A 15,284-nucleotide genomic window follows, 5' to 3' on the forward strand; every position below is an offset into this window, starting at 1 on the left:
AAATTCCCCTCAGAGAATCTTTGGGTCATCGCCTGAACCTGGTCCCAGAATTTCTGCAATGCTGAACATGACCAAAATACATGCAACATGTCCGCCTCTGGGTTCTTCCGATCTTTGATAAAAGAGATGACATACGAGCACCTTCCATTTGAAGAATTCCATGTTTCACTTCATTAAACTAATTTGTAAAAAGGAGTATTTTTATCTTCTTTTTTTTTTTTGACACGCCAGCCAGAAACAAAAGTTCCAAGAAATTCTGCTGATGTCTTTTTTCTGGCAGGAATCAGCAACGTAATGAAGGAACGCTATTATGGGGGTTAGGAAGTGCAGCGTATGCGAGCGCCAGGCTGATGTAATTATACAGGAAGAGAAATCTGGCATCGGTGAGACGGTATAGATGTTGTGTTCGGAGTACCGTGCAAAACTTCCCTTGTTCCTTGCTGTTCCTGCACACCAGGTCATTTCTCCTCTTAATGGAAATGAATAATTAGTTCTAATTATCTCCAGGCAGCAGTTATTAGCAAAAAAAATTAAAAATAAGAAGAAAAAACGAATTAGTTGTTAGTTTGCAGTTTTATTCATAATGAGACAACTTAAAGCGTAATTCCACCTTTGTGACAAATTTCAGAAAGTAAAGCAGGCCATTGAACTCTTTGTGAATAGTATTCATTGCTTGCTTTTTGTTTTGTTGACGTTCAAGAAGAGCTCCAGGAATGTTTTAATGAACCCTTACAGAAGGGCTACCCCCCGCACTGCAAGGGTTAACTGCTCCTTTCTGTCTAGGTATAAAAAAAAAAAGTTATACTTACCCAAAGCTCCTAACCAGCTTTTTCTTAGTCTTGTGCCTCTCTTCTTCTTGTGCCTCTCCCTCTTCTCTGCATCGGTCTAAGGTCCCGTAAGTCATCACATCTGTGCACTGGGTATAGACGTGAGGACGCCGAAGAACATTTCAATGCTGCTGGGGAGGACAATGCAGGCTGCAGGGAGCACTGTGACAACTGGCTGGCTTAGGTCTTCAAGTGAGTATATCTTTGTTATTTTTGTCCCTAGACACGAATGAGCACGTAAAAGAGAACTATGAGGTGAGTGATTTCCACTCATCCTCATAGTTAGAGCCGACCTGTGACAAAGAAGCTGTCACAGGTCGGTTCTAACAATCGGGAAGTGAGCAGAAACATGCAGTCGATCTGTTCACTTCCTGATCGTCTCCCTGCAGTGAGCAGTGACTGTCAGTCACCGCTCCCCGCAGGGATTCCCCACTCCCCTCTCCGATCCTTCAACGCTGAGTGGAGGAATGGACGGGGAAGGGGGCGGGCACAGTGGGCTCTGCCTCTAGATAGGCAGAGCCCGCTGTCACTCTCACAGCTGGTTGGATCACGACAATATTGTTGGGATTCGTCCCGGCTGCGGCGCTCTCAGTATATCACGGGCAATAGCCCGCTATATAGTGAGCTTTGGGTCGCAGGAGGAGGTTAGTAAATGTCCTCCCATGACCCTAAAGAGAACTATGGAGAAAAACACTTACCCCATAGATCTCTCTTAACTCTTGCAGTGCGGGGGTAACCACTCTACAAGGGTTAATAGAAGGTTCTACTGGATATCTTCTTTAATCAATGTGTTATTTTCCCTTCTGTGGTGCTCCAAGGTCTGTAAAAGCACAAAACCTGGGCACACCGAGATGCAAAAATTGAGCAAACCTTCGGAAGTTGGTCCCTGACCTGCCTCCTTCCACCCACACTCATTTGGTAGTCAATATCAAAATAGGGGTTTGCCGAAGAAGGCGAAAAAGGGATCCACCACCCATGTTGTGCTCGATACTTTCATAAAAATAAATATATCAACCACAGAAAAAAAAAATAGTTCCCAGGTTTTAGGGATACCCAGGAAATTGAAGATAAACCAAGGACATGAGCAGGCACAACCAGTATTCTATGGATCCACGATCACTTTAGAAGGTGAGGAGAGCCCACTGGGTTAATGGCCAACTCTAGCCAAAACTTTTTATTTAGTTTCCAACAGAGCAGGGAAGTTTTAGAGCCTATGTCAGATTTCTTATTCCCGTCTGTGTCTCTACTGGGGAGTTCTCCTCTCGCTACCCGTCTTCCTGCCCTAACAACAAAGATTTTTGTAAGTTTGTCAAATCACGTTGCCACGAAGAGTAATGGAGAAGGAAGAAATCAGATTTCCATTAAAGCAAATTTTAATGGGGTAAGTGTTTTTCCCCATAGTTCTTTTAAGGGTCATGGAGGACATGTACTAGCGTCCTCCCGTGACCCAAAGCACAGTATATCGCGAGCTACAGCTCGCGGTATACTTAGACCGCTGCAGCCGGGATGGATCCCGACAATGCTGTCGAGATCCACCCAGCTGCATGAGTGACAGCGGGCTCTGCCTATCTAGAGGCAGAGCCAGCTGTACCCGCCCCCTCCCCCGTCCGTTTCTCCAGTCAGCACTGGAGGATTGGAGAGGGGAGGGGGGGGAATCCCTGTGAGGAGCGGTGAGTGACAGTGACTCACTGCAGGGACAGGATCGAGAAGTGAGCGAGCGACGGTATGTGTTCGCTCACTTCCCGATCTATTGAGCCGACGTGTGACAGTTTCATTGTCACACGTCATCTTGAACTATGAGCATGAGTCATTTTTACTCACCTCATAGTTCTCTATTAAACTTTGTACGGAAGAGTTGCTACCACCTTCTACAATACAAATACTGCAATCATTCTGCTGTGTCCAGTCCTGATGGAGGGGGAATGCCTAAGCCCATGAATCATGTTAGCTGTTGTATTTCATTCTAACAAGATTGATTGAAAATCCTTTCTGTACTCTAGGGACAACGTCAAGGCTTCCACAGCTTTCCTTCCGTCTTTGGAGACTCTCGTCCCTGTCTGTGTTCTGGCGAACAGTTGCCACCCAAAAAAAAAGTGATGGGAAATCTAAAAACATTGACAGGGTTATTCACAAAAGGGTGAAGAGTTTGGAGAAGGCGGGAGAAGTGAACAATCTAGGACAACATTGCTGAACTGGAAAATGAGCTGAAGTGGAAAATATTTGCAAATCAGCTATTTTGTCACAGATTGTTCACGTCTCCTGTCTTCTCCAAACCCTCCACCCTTTTGTGAATAACCCTGTTAGTTGCCACTAGAACAGGAATATAGGGGCAATCTTTCAACAATTTAATATTGTGGGGTTTTTTCTAACCTTGGGGAAATTTGATGTTACTTCCTGTTTTGTCTCTGGGACAGGATGTGTAAGGAAATCTCCCCAATGAGAAAAAAAAAAAAACAATCAAGGTTTTAGGCTGTTCACTATTCTATCCAAAACAAAGTATTCTAACTTTTTGGCTTGAGATATACTGTAAACTATTCTTCACGGTGGCATATAATCTATAGTAGAAAAATGTATACTTTTGGGGGGAGATAGGCTGAATATATATGGATATCATAGAAGAAAAGTTCAATTGAACCTGGTGTCGTGTTTCACTGTAATAATATTATTTCATGAAAACGTCAGTTAAACGTCAATGAGGTTATTCCACATATGTACATTAGCCTGATTAAAAGCCATTGATCCTAATTCTAAGAATGTCCCTATTGTGAATGTTCAGGCTTACAAGCCATTGATTTTAGTTAGGAATTGAATTTATTCTTCAATCTGAACTTCAGAAAAGCGAGGTCTTTGATTAGTTTAATATTGCATTTATGTATTATGGCTTCCATTACAGGTCTAAAAACAGAATCGTCTATATTCCATCTTCTCATTTAGGTGCCAATTTGCCTCCAAATATCCGATTTGTCTCTTTCCCTCCAATTTTCCCTAAATTGATTTCACACGTACTCTCTAACTGGTGTAAGGACTTACCTTAAATTATGCCTCTTGATCCGATCATCTTCTTCTTTCCTGTAGTTTTCAGGAGTCCCTCCATGGCTGGTGCCGGTCTCTGATCCAGCGCTGACTGCTGTGTCTTTTGTGTTCCACGGAGTCTGTATGTGTGAGACACAGGTAAGTTTTTGGTAAGTTTTTTAAAAAATTTTTTTGCATATGTCTACTGCTTGCTAGCAGTAAATATATTCACCCCCCTGGGGTTTAACTATCCTTTAATATCAACGTGTGTTTATTTTTCTTCACAAACTCCAACACCACCAAAACAGATAAAATATATGGCCAAAAGCTTTGCAGACACCTGAAATCACATCTATATCAGCTTGTTGGGCATCCCATTCCAAATCCATGGAGTTGCCCCCCTTCTCGACACACCCAGCCCCTTCTCTATGGCTACAAAAGCCTGCAGTCTTCTGGGAAGGCTTTCCACAAGATTTTGCAGCGTGTCTGTATGAAATTGGGCCCATTGAGCCAAAAGGGCATATGTGAGGTCAGGAACTGATGTTTGATAAGTAAACACAAAGATAGGGTTGCGGTCAGGTCTCTGTGCAGGCCACTTTATTTCCTCCACAGGAAACTATTCAAACCATGTCTTTATGGAGCTGGCTCCCCTGTGCACAGTCATAATGGAACAGAAAAGGGCCTTCACCACAAGACTGGAAGTGTGCAATTATCTTGTTACACTGTAGCTTCTCACAATGTGCATCAGAAGGTTAGGGTGTCTTCGGGGGGGGTCTGAAACTCTGAGTCAGTTACACAATTGGGAGGCCATCAGCTGGTATGGGTGCTTCCCCCTGTTGGTGTCAGTATTTGTCGGGGGGGCTTGGCCCCTTGGAACTACTTGGGAGCAGTAACTGTCCTCGAGCTGGTTGGGGTGCGGTTGGGGACATGGGAGCAGTTTTGTAAAAGAGGCCTAATTTGGGTTGTTGGGCACCCAAAGACCCCTTCTCAGATCCAACAGTCATTGAGATTATTTATTTGTATATTATTTTGTTTATTACTTTGGTTGCTGGTTATGTTGGTTTGGTTAATAAAAGGGCTGCTGTGGCCATTTAAATCCATGTCACGCAGTCTGTGTGTTTATTGGGGTTTTTAACAGAGGGACGTAATCGACGAATCCTTAAGTCAAGGAAATCTGTGCTGAGACAATTACGGGTGATGCCACTACTCACACATTTCGAGGCCTTTGCCACTTCTTGTATTACTTGTCTATTTATTTATTTTGACACATTTTGTTTATTTAATATGTATAAATGTATTATTTTTGCTTCATTATCCAGGGCGCTCCGTTCTTTTGTGTTTTTAGATTTGCTCTCTATATCACTTTCTGATTTTCACAGACCTGCAAGGTTTTGGCAGGTTTGTTTTTGGCTGAGCCATTCCCTATTGAACAGCGAGTCCTTTCTAAATCAGTGACCCAGAACAAACATAAAGATTAGGAAGTCAGGACATTTGATCTGTCTCAACGCAGTGTATATTTCCCCTTGAAGGAAATTATGGCTTCTAATATCTGTTGATGACTGCAGAATACAGCAGAATATTCATTTACCCCCTGCAGTCCTTATGATACAAAATTATGTGAATTTTCATGTGATGATGATTGTGGCACACTTCACTCATGGATTCCCTATAACATAGAATCAATATTTAAAGCTTAGCTGATGGTGAGTATCAGTGGGGGAGCAATGTTAGCTATCGAGGGAACCAATCACTAGGCCCCCTTAAATAGGCAAAGTGATAAGTTGTCTTTAAAGGGGTGCTCAGGCTGCTATACTCCATGCAACATACAGCATATCATTTGACCACAGGCTTTTAAAAAAAAATGTTATTGCTTGTGTAGAATACTTATACAATATGTTGCAAAACTTGAATGACGCTTTTATAGTTTCCAGGGTGGGCAAGAAGTGCCATTTTCATCATTGTGCTCCATTTATGGTTGTGAAAATAAGTAAAGCCCCCACCACCTTTTGTGGGATGGCTACTAGAAATGTAGTAATGGCCAGAGCTGTAGTCAGTCTGGCTGAATTATAGTTGGCATTTAACTGGTTAATTCCAGTTGTTCTTACATTGATTGTACCTGCCTGAGCGGGGTGTGACCCTGCTGCAGTGTGGGAAAGCCAATGGGGAACATTATGAGGGTGTCTGGCTTACAAGTCAATTGCTGGGGGTTTCATGGCCAGTGGTGCCCAGCAAAGCATTTTCCATTTGGACTGAACTTCCGCCAGGACTAAGGCTAGACTGAGAACATGGCAATTCCCCTGAGTATATATGCACCAAATATGCATATTTATAGTGCATATACAGTATACTCAGGAGAATTGCCATGTCCTCAGTCTAGTCTTAGTCCTGGCTGGAGTTCAGTCCAAATGGGAAATGCTTGTCTGGGCCTCAAGTCTGGAGGAGAACCAGGGAAGCTGATGGCTGCTGGAGGTGCCTGGAATGGATTGGACCTCAGGAGCAAGTCTGGTGTCTCTCCTTATTGAAGATCTCATGCCCATCCCTGCTCAATTGTTGCTTCGATACACAGTGTCAGCCAGTGCTCCTATTGATTCTGCACTGGAATACTGAAAGGGACTAGTGAGTCTGGAGTTCTGTTCTGTTTACTTTTCTCATGGATGTCCTCGGGCCTAAATACTCTCTCCCAATTCAACTGTTCTAATAAAAGTTCTTCAGCATCATACCTGTGGCCTGGATTTCAGCTTTACCAGTAACAAGTAGAGGACGGTTAATGCTATTGGGGCTGCAGGTTTCTAAAATCCCCTAGACAGGCTATGCAAGATCCAGGTTGCCAGTGGCTCCTTAGGTGTTGAGCACTACATAAGCAATTGTATTATTCATGGGAAATCCTTTATGTAGTTATTTAATTTCTTTAACTAGAGGGAATAAAACAGGAAAATGAACATTGGCTCAATAAATACTGTAATTTGTATTTTAAATCTCAGTCCTGTTTTCAGCTAGTGGAATGACATCAATATTAATGATCAGTGCACCTCCTGTGGGGAAGGGAGTATAACATATCTGAGACCCTCCCTACAGCTCCCTCTTATGGGAATCGGCACCTCTTTCTCGTGTGAGCATCTTGTTTTCTGTCCATGTATAAAGCTCTGTAAATTAATGTAGAACTCTTATAAACCTAAACTCTATAAAAATTATTGTGCTGAGGTTTATACGGTTCTCTGAGACTCTTGCTTTAAAACATTTTTTTGTAAGTACGACTGTGGCAAATGTGTTCTGTGTTCTATTTGACTCTGCCCCATTAAGCCCCTCCTACTGTGGGTGCATACTTTTTTTTTCAAGTTCACAGGGGTGCCCAAGGTCCTTTACAATCCTAGCAACGCCCCTGATGAAGGAAGACTTCCCTCTGACACGTCCGAAAGAGAATGGTTAGTTAGGGATGAGCTAATCTGTTCCTAAACAGTTTTGTGAATTATGCTTGAAGATCGTGAAATGTGTGTGTGGGGGGGGGGGTCTTGATATTTATTTTTGGGCCTTTATAGGGCTAATACACAAGCTATGGTCAAGCAAAAGGAATGAGAAGCCAATATTGCCATGGGGACATGTATCAATGCCAGCACCAATGCACATCAACAATGTCTGCTATGAACCCACTCTTATATAGAGAGCAGGTTGAGTGTTTCCATTCCCTGTAACTTATTGGCTCTTGTGACCAGGGAAAAGGCCATGCCTTGCATTATAAGTTGTTCCTTATTTGCAGACAAACCTGCAAACCTTTCAGCTTGTAATTCACATTGAGGAGAGTTGGTTGTGTGAATTTGACAGATGACATGTTGGCTGTATGACATATGTGATGTACTCATAATAAATTTGACCACAACTGCACTTTGAGTACCTGAGTGCTGCTACTTGTAGGTCACATGAACATGCTCTCCTTCTAGTTCTTTTCCTTACAAGACTTTCCTTCATTTTTATTGTGCTCCACCAGCTTAAGAGTCCCCAAGCTGTCGGCACGCAGGGCACATTTGAAAAACACATTACTGTAAAGCAACACGCTTGCATTGCAGCACACCGCACCACACTGTAATGCACTACCGGGCGCTGCATCAGGAGAAATAGTACAGTTGTAGTTTTTTTGTCCATTCTGGTTAGCAGCCAATCTTAATATATGTTGGAAAGATGAACTGAAAAATGAAGGTCAGCAGAGGCATACATGCAGAAGGAACATACTACGAAAGCAGGCTTCTTTTAGAGGGATTTTATTGGTAAGATTAAACACCATCAATGCCTTTTGTGGCTTCCAATTGGCCACATGACATAGGTGTGTCATACACTTTTGCAAGCTGAAGCAGCAAAAACACTCAGGCAGGAGAAGTATGTGTTTCTTAATATATCTTAATACACTGCCTGGCCGAAAAAAGGTCACCACCTGGATTAAGTGTTATGATCTGGGGTTGCTTCAGTTGGTCAGGTCTAGGTTCAGCAACGTTATGTGCCCACAAAATGAGGTCAGCTGCCTACCTGAATATACTGAATGATCAGGTTTTTCCATCAAGGGATTTTCTCTTCCCTGACGGCACATTGGACATAGTCCAAGATGACAATGCCAGGATTCATTGGGCTCAGATTGTGAAAGTGGTTCAGGGAACATGAGACTGACAGGGTTGTTCACAAAAGGGTGAAGTGTTTGGAGAAGTGAACCATCTAGGACAACATAGCTGATTTGGAAAAATTCTCCAATTCAGTTCATTTTCCAGTTCAGCTATGTTGTCCTAGATTGTTCACTTCTCCTGCCATCTCCAAACCCTTCACCCTTTTGTGAATAACCCTGATAATTTCCACACATGGATTAGCCACCACAGAGTCCAGACCTTAACCCCATTGAGAATCTTTGGGATGTGCCGGAGAAGACTTTGCGCCGTGGTCTGACTCTCTCATCATCACTACTACAAGATCTAAGGGAAAAATGAATGCAACGCTGCACGGAAATAAATGCTGTGACATTGCATAAGCTTATCAAAATAATGCCAGGGCACACAGGGCACATGTGTACTGTAATCAAAGCTAAAAGCGGTCCAATTAAATATTAGAATGTGTTATTTTTTGGGGGGGACAGCCAGTGTATATGGACTGCCTTAATGCATTGCACTTTATAGCGCAATGCACCAGATCGGTGAGATGTGATGATTGCCAGAGGAAAGGAATGAGAAATCCGAAAGCATTTTCTGCTTTGCATAAGGCAATATACAGCACTGATTCTCCTTTAAAGTGATACATTTTCTTCAAGTACCTAAAGTTAAATATAACCCGTGGTATATGGCTAAACAACTACCGAGCACCAGCATGTTTCCTCTTTAATCGGAAGACACCTTTGACTAATTAAGCACCCAGCAGGGATCGCCCTGTATGAAGTGTCACTCGAGGTAGAAGCAGATTAGGTGCAACAACCTCCAGGAACCATGCTCCCTGCAAGTAATTTAACACTTCACTGGTGTCACCTCCTGCCACTTGATTAGGAATCCCTCAAGCGGAAATAAACATTTAGATTTTAGATTTTCACTGTATTCTCTGGACACATCGCTGTGTTCGGGGGAGTTTTGAGCCGTGCGTCCTGGCCTGTGACCAATCACTGGCTGCCTCAGTATTGAGCAGCTCCCGGTCTTATTGAGGAAGGGAGAATTCAGACATCACCAAGATTGATCCACATTCTTTGCTTGTCAATGAAACGGGATTGATGGAGGCTATGTTTACAGAATTTTTTCTGAGTGGCCAATTAAACTCAATGTCATTAATAAGGGCACTGGAAGGGATCAATACTTAAATATTTACAGAGTTCTCCTCATGCTCATTAAATAATAACTCCAGTTGGAACTGAAAATTAATTTTAGGATGCTCAGAGATTGCGGATTTCATCTAGGCTTTGCTGTAGTGCCCCAGTCCACCTCGCTCTCTTTTGTCAGCAACTTGGTGGTCTGAGAACCCCAGCTTGTGATGCTGGAGGGCTATTCCCAAACACACCTATTGCAGGTTCCTTGCTGCCTTGACAGTACAGAAACCCAGAATTGCCAGTACACTTTCTCACAGCTTTCGTCAAATTCACACCTTCCTTGGAGGTTCGAATACAAATGGTGATATAGGAAGCAGACAGAAAAGTAGAAGTAACCTTGTACAGGCTTCTGGAAAGATATTCCCAGTGACCATGTGGGGTGTTATCTGAATTATGTCCGAAATGGTTTACATAGTATGGAGTGAAGTTCCTAACTTTAAGGAGTCTATTTTTTAAATATTTTGTCATGACTTTCATCTAGGATTCACGCATTTTTCCAATTGTTTCCAATTAGAAGAAATGAGTGAATCTTGAGTGAAAACACTTATAAATAGACCCCTCAGTAGATGTATAGCCAAAATGTTTTCTTAGTGTAGCCCCTATATAGTTATATACATGTGCTACTATGAGATGTGGATTCTGACTATGAACAGTTAATTGCCTCTGTGTGGAAGAGAGGCGGAGACTTGTGGAGATTGTAGTACAGATCAGAGATGGATACATTGCTGAAAGGACATGGAGAACTACATCACCCAGGGTGCTGTGCAAGAGGAGGCAGGGGGACTATGGGTTGCGGCTACTGAGCACACTCAGTCTGGAATCGGGACCTGAGGTGTCCAGATCTATGTGAGACAAGGTGGATTCAGACGGCCTGGAATAGAGCTGTGTGGTCGCCCCTGACAGACAGGGACACACAGGCTCTGTACCGCAGTGTATAAAGACTATTGTCCGGTTGCCAGCGGCGGAAGAGACGGAAATTGAGTGCCTACACTGAGGCCTAGTGAAGCGTCATCAGCGGAAGTATCGCGGCCTGGTCGTGTGGCCGATCCAGCCACTGGAGTGACCCAGTCAGCCCAGCTTTGTGAGTGGAAGTGAACGGAGCGAGCGGTGATCGTGACGGAGACCCTAGATGACCCTAGACGAGCGGTGAGGTGTCCCAGGAAACCCTAGACCAGCGGTGATGTGTTGCAAGAGGCCATAGATGACTTCTCCTTTTCTCCTTCCTCCTAAGTGTCGCCCTGACGAAAGAGGGATTTCTATCTGTTGTTGAAAGACATCATCTTTCCAGACAACCCCAGGAGTGGTGAGAGGCTTATGGGGCCAAACTGACAATGTACTTTTACACATCTGCTACACAGTATGGGCCCCAACATTGGCCAGTAGTCTAGAGGGGTGTGATACTTCCAAAAGGAGATATCGTTGTGGGATTTCTCTAAGTTGATACTTACTTCTGAGACAGTCTGACATCGCAGGACTACGCATAGGCAATAGATAGCCGCAGTCCCTGGATGTCAGTGTGCATTGATTACCTCACATTGTATAGTGTGTTATTGTTACATTATTCAGAGACTATTTTGTGTTATTCAGCCATTAAATCCTTTACAAAAACTCTACAAAGGTGTGTTGGTGAGCTGTGGATCCACCAATTGGGCGGTGCATTGGTGTAGGGGGACAGAAAGACCCGTTACTACCAGCGGCTCCTACGGGGGTAGCGCTACATTAGCTTTAGATAGAATAAGAAAATGTTAAAGTCCCCATCTGGGTCTTGTCTCCATAGCAGAAAGTAAAGGAAAATCCCTCATTTTAGAGCTGTTAAAGGAACAGGAGTCAAGGGTAAATCTTCCAATGGGAACACATGTTATGGTGACAGCTGTCTAAGGGGTGTGCAGAAGCTCAGCTCAGGCATAATTTGATTCAAGCCAGCACCCAGCGCAGCCTAAAAATTAAATAGCAGCTCCGACATCTATATGTACCCAATTTTTAGGGATAGCCCACTCACCAATCCAGCACTGCTTGTTTTCAGGGGTTGAGTGACATTTAGCCCACTTGCTGTAAGGGCTGGGTGTCAAGGCTCTGCTTCCCTACCCCTGACTCACAGGAGAATTGCCATCTCGTTATATGGCGCTACTCTCTGCAGCATTTAGGGTCTGCCCATCGCTGGAGGAGCAAGAGGGTAAAGGAGACCTAAAGGGTCATCTAATTGGACCCAACACGTCTTAAAAAATGGTGAGTATAATGCTGAAGTGGTGAACCTAAGCAGGGGAAGGGGCAAGCAGGGTGGGTGTAGCCTGGTGAGCCCGGAGTTGGGCTTTAAATAAAATTGATCAAGCGGGAAAGCATCTTATGCTTTGATATAATTTTTTAATAGATGTCCACAGATTTTTTTTTCTCTGGTTGGCATTATTTGTGTAATTTTTTAATACAACTGAATTAACTGGTTTTGTTAAATTTGTGGCCTTGTGCTATCCAGCCTAATTTGTTTGATGTATTTTATTTAGCCCGGCATTTAATATTATTACAAAGTTATCACTGAAAGGCTTTTTAATAATTATTGTTACATTTTGTTATGTCGTGACTCACGTTCTACTAATAAATTGAAGCCGAAGTGTTGGCAGATATAAAATACGTACGTTTAACTCCATTATGTATTCATGAAAAAAAAGTTCCCTTAATGTATTATTAAGATGTGTTCAAAGCCAAAATGTTCATTTTAGGTTTGGATAGAGTTGGGAATGTAAAAAAAAAACACCTGTCCATTTTTTCGCCCGTGGCCCTTTGGGGAGATTTGCCTTCACTTCCTGTCCAGTATCCCCCACAGAAAAGGAAATCTCTCCAAGTCGAGGGAAAGCTCATCTTAGATTGGTGTCACCAGAATAATTGTTCCCATTTGAAGATCTCCTCTCTATTCCTCTTCGAATGACAACTAATAATATTGTATTTTCCCTCTCTGTCAGCCCTGGTGACATTGGTCACCAGGACAAATAGAGAGGGCTACTCTTTATAGCAAGGTCTCGGACAACAATAAAAACCTCTGGGAACAGGCTGTGCCATACTAACTCCTAAAACACTATTGCCACCAAAAGGGATCCATGACCAATGGTGGTTCCATGAAATCCAGCAATAGAAAAAAGCCAGAACTAGTAAGTAATGTTCCACCAAAGTTCCAAAAATGAGGGTGGTTAAAGAACTTGAAAGCGGTTCTAACCGTTCATTATTCCATTCAAATCTAACAAAAAATGTTTTGACTTTAGATGCGCTTTTAATTGTATCTTGACGGATCTGACTTGCTGAACAAAATTACACATTTTTTTGGACAGGTTAGATAGTTTGCCCTTCTGTACCTCAGCTGTGAATTTAGCTGTTTGCTTTGACTTCCACTTTAAAGAGGCATATTTATAATAATAATTCACTGATTTTCTGGCAAAACCCCAATTGCATATTTTCCATATGTCTAAAACACATTCATTATCACCCAGTTGAGTCCCATTCGCTGCCAGATGTCCACCATCTGGTCTTCCCATTCTCAAGTGAATCTGTGTCTCACTAACATTCACTGCAGTATTAATATGGCCAAATATACATTTCCTGACTGTGATTCTTTAACTGAGCAAATTACCGATGATGTTTCCCTAGGGTAGTAATCTAGTAAAAACTTTGAATGTGTGATGGGGCATCCTTGACCATGTCAACAAACCCCTGTTTGTTCTAAGTGGGTTTGGAGAAAGCACACTGAAGAAACTAAACATTGTGGCCCCCTACTGCTTTCTCTGTCACCAAGCCCATAGCACTCTTTCTCTCTACCCAACAGTGCCAGGACAAGGTCATCTGGTTCCCAGGGTGAAAATGTCAAGCTGCACCCCTCCTTTCCCACCAGTTTACTTCAAATGAATCATTATGCTTCGTAATAGTAGTAATAACCCCTAGTATTGGCATCAGTGAACACTATAATAACCCCCAGCAATGGCATCAGTAGCCTCAATAATAACCCCCAGCATTGGCATCAGTGAATGCAATAATAACTTCCACCAATGGCATCAGTAGGCTCAATAATAACCCCCAGCATTGGCTTCAGTGAATGCAATAATAACTTCCAGCAATGGCATCAGTAGGCTCAATAATAACCCCCAGCATTGGCATCAGTGAATGCAATAATAACTTCCAGCAATGGCATCAGTAGGCTCAATAATAACCCTCAGCATTGGCATCAGTGAATGCAATAATAACTTCCACCAATGGCATCAGTAGGCTCAATAATAACCCCCAGCATTGGCTTCAGTGAAAGCAATAATACCCCCAGCATTGATGCTAGTGGGTGCAATGATAACCCCTAGCATTGAAGCCAAAGGATGCATTAATAACCCCTAGCATTGGCTTCAGTGTACTCAATAATAATCCCCAGCATTGGCTTTACTGGATGCAATAATAACACCAAGCATTGGCATAAGTGGACGCAATAATAGTCCCCAGAATTGGTGTCAGTTGCATTAATTTTTTCCCCCAATTTCATTGGTGGGTGATCAGTGGCATTGTTATTAACCCCTTTCACCTTACATTGATGAAGTGTCATTGGCATTGTTAATTGACCCCTTCCCCCTTACATTGGTGGCTGGTCAGTGGTATTGTTAATTAACCCCTCCCCCCCCCCTACATTGATGGCTGGTCAGTGGTATTGTTAATTAGTCATTTCCCCCTTACATTGGTGGCTGATCAGTGGTATTGTTAATTAACCCTTTCTTTCTGAGCCAGATCTTATCGTCCAACATCAGCTCCTGAACTCACAAATTCTCTTTTTTTCACAGGCATACTCCGCAACCTTGTGGAAAACCTTCTCGGAAGAGAGAAGACTATAATAGCTGCAAGGAGGGGGCAGCTTCATATTAATGCCCATGGTTTTGGAATAGGATCGAGCAGGTGTGACACAGGCGTTAGGTTTCCGCAATCATTCGGCCATGTAGTGTATGAACTATACGCACAATGTACTTGATCTGAATCAAATCTACGACTTTAGGCAAGAATTGAAGACTAGTCATTGAATATGTTTGTTGATGAAGCTGCTTTTTAAAGTGACCCTGCATTATGGGAAAAGCAATCTGTTTATTTGGAGCATATGTTCCTTCCATTAGTTTCCCTGTCACTCTGACCTGCTGCTTGGCCATCCAAGGTTCCTGTGTAGATTTTGACTTGCTGAACAACTGGAAACTTACACAGCACTATGTATGCTTCCCCTGTCCCTATGGGACAAGGCTCATTGCTGGAGACTGCCTGTTCATGCACAGTGTGATGTATTGTGGGGAGGCAGGGTGTGTATCAGGTATTACTCCCTACCTGGGAGTTCGGGCAAGGTTAATTGTTTGCATGCTATGCTCCATGCGGTAACGCACCTTTTACTTTGTCCACTGTGAGCAAAATACACATTCACTTTGAAGTAGATGTAAACTCAATCACTAAAATCTTACATCAGATTTGAAGTGCAATTTGAGGAAAAGCAAATGTGCTATGTGTGCTATGTGCATTTCTTCCAGATCTGTGTAGTAATCCAATGTGAAACGGTTAGCTTCCTGTAATAAAAACCACTGCTGCTCTCTTTCCCCATGCAGATTAATCGGTCTTGTAACCGCCCCCCC

This window comes from Nanorana parkeri, unplaced genomic scaffold (assembly GCF_000935625.1).
Source record: "Nanorana parkeri isolate BGI_ZX_2015 unplaced genomic scaffold, ASM93562v1 scaffold95, whole genome shotgun sequence".
Taxonomy (NCBI): Eukaryota; Metazoa; Chordata; class Amphibia; order Anura; family Dicroglossidae; genus Nanorana; species Nanorana parkeri.